Below are 2,922 nucleotides of genomic sequence, written 5' to 3' on the forward strand. Positions count from 1 at the left end.
TACGCCAGTGACAACAGTTTGTGTGTTAGTGTAAGCTTTTTCTCTGTAAAGCGTAAATATTTTGCCTCTCTTGTAGGAGAATACTAGCTGGAAAAAAAAACCAGCACCTTATGTAACTTTTCCGTGCGTCACAAAAAAACAAAGCAAACAACACAATAAAGACTATGAAGACACCAAAGCACAAGATCCATTTCCATAATAGGAGTGAGCACGGTCAGAATAGGTTTACTTCCTATCTTAGCAGAAGCAGCCACTGTCCTTTGTTTTTGGACATGCGCACTGTCCGGCACACTCGAAACTTAAAACTCCACATTCGGTACAATCTATAAATCGTTGATCTGACAGACACACTCACGTCGAGGTTGGTTGCTGATTCAAGCCTGGTTTCGACAGGCGTGAATTTCTTACAGGTGCATCCCCTCACCACTGCCCTTACATGAGCGTTTCCACACGCCTTAGTTGAAAAACTGCTACCACTACATTTACGATGGTGACAAGTGAAATTATTCGTACCGGAGCTGTGCAACTTTTAGCCGAAGAGCTTATACTGACGCTGACAAAAGAAAAACGGACTCACAGGTTTTGGATATGTAAATGGGCATCACGTTTGGGAACATCAAATGTGATAATCCCATCATTGTGGCATGGCGTTAACTTTTCAGTACATAAACGATCCTAGAGCTGTACTTTCGAATGGACTAGAGCAGAACGACATTTCGTTCGAAAATTATTTTCGAATGAGTGAAACCAGTTCTGAAATCTTTTTGAGCCAAGTTTCTGGATCTGTATAAAAGTCTAATAGGCCTACAAGCATGCGATATCCCGTACCAGCTCGCATTAAATTACAAGTAACATTGCAGTATCTAGCAACTATAGTCACTACGTTTTCCGTATTGCATTCCGAGAGCGTAATTTCTAAATTTTGATGTGATCTGTAACAAACTGAGGATACATCGAAAAATAACGTCTTTTGTACCCACAGTTCAGCTTCGTTTTTATTTTAAGAGTTAGCCCAAGATCTGATAAGTAACAGGTGCTGTAAATATACTTTTGTTTTAGCGGTATTGTATTTAAACTTGTAACCAAACTCTGTACCACTGTGCAGATCAGTCATTTCTCAGTGATAGAGCCAGTACAAACACTCTTATATTTACATAGGATTTTAATACGGTCAAAAGTAGTTTTGCATCTCTAACGCCACAAACGAATTTCCAATTCACGCCGATATTTCCGCTCAGAGACCAAAGCAAAAAATTATCAACATTATATTGAAATAAAAGCTTTAAATTGCTGACTGTTCTGCAATAATATAAATCTGAGTAAAGTCACACAATCACATCAATACTTTTTAACACATTTTGTCACTTCAAACGATAAATAACTTTAAGTGATTATAAAGAGTTGCTGTATGCTAGAATGATATTCTCATCACACTGTTTAAGAACGTTTTGGCACTTTAAAAAAATTTATTTACTTGGTTGAAAACTAATCCCATCGTTCTGGCAAGACGTTAACTTTCCCGTACATTAACGATCCTAGATCTGTACTATCGAACGAACTAGAATAGACTGAGAGCAGATCCATCTGGAGCCAGTTCTGAAGCTCGTAGACGATGGTGGGGGAAGCGACATCGTGCAAGGAAGTTAAAAGCCTTTTAACTGTCGTAAGCTACGCATAAGTTTCCATTCAGAAAGCAAGTAGGGTGTTTCCACATGTAAGTTGACATGCGCAAGTGGTGTTGGGGGGGATGCACGTGTAAGAAATTGATGCCTGTGGAAACTCGGCTTTACACACGTGCACTCCGAGTATTCGATTTTGACCAAAAAATCGTTAGTTCAAATTGGCCCTAGGTGGCGAGTTCCCCTCGCACCTCTGCCTCTCGCACGGGCTGAAGAGCGCGTTTGGCACGGCCTTCGGGGAGCGGCCTTCTCTCCTTTGTATAGGCCGGAGAGGATTAGTGCGGTTTCCTTCTAGCGGTCGCTACGGAGCCTGCGCGTCCACCACAGGTAGCGCACTACGAGGGCTTCATTCGCTGACCGAGATCTGTGAGACCGTATAACACAGGCGGCGTTAATGAATCGGAGTCAAAACTCGAATCGGCGTTGGGAATTATCGTGGACAAGCAGCGTCAGATGGAAAAGAGAAGGTTGGCTTCACAAAAGGCGAAGTCAGTCACACGAGCACTGGACTGTAACCAAAATCCAACAGTGGCTGGAAAGGGACTTACCGTTACATGGAGCAAGTGTAAGTCGACAGGGAATCTGGGAATAATCAGTGCAGGTGCGTAGTCAAGAGACAAGCTCTAAATGATATCAGAGCCATTAGCGAGATGAGAGGATCAGTCAGAAACTCCGGAAAATAGGTAGATCAACCACAGAAGTCAGAGCCCAGCACACCACGAGAAGCTGAAGATTATCAAAAGAGAATACCCGGAAAAATCTCTTCAACTCCCAAGTTCCTGGTATCGCTCGTCGTCTCCCCTCCCCTGTATTGGTTCAAATGGTTCAAATAGCTCTGAGCACTATGGGACTCAACTGCTGTGGTCATAAGTCCCCTAGAACTTAGAACTACTTAAACCTAACTAACCTAAGGACATCACACACATCCATGGCCGAGGCAGGATTCGAACCTGCGACCGTAGCGGTCGCAGGTTCCAGACTGTAGCGCCTTTAACCGCTCGGCCATTCCGGCCGGCCCCTGTATTGGCACAGCACGGAAATCATGTGTCATGTCTTGTCATTGGCTGGCGGAACGTTAGCATCAGCCAACAGGAAATTCCTCCCGGTCTATCACTTTCTTTCAGTCCCAAGTTCCAGGAAGCTGAACTTCCATTGCTGCCCACGCGCCCACTGCGCTCATTGTCTTGCAAGATTCCAGCTTGCGACGTTTTCTAAGTACAACTTTTTAGAGAAAACTCGGGCT

The sequence above is a fragment of the Schistocerca americana genome, chromosome 2, assembly GCF_021461395.2.
Source record: "Schistocerca americana isolate TAMUIC-IGC-003095 chromosome 2, iqSchAmer2.1, whole genome shotgun sequence".
NCBI lineage: Eukaryota > Metazoa > Arthropoda > Insecta > Orthoptera > Acrididae > Schistocerca > Schistocerca americana.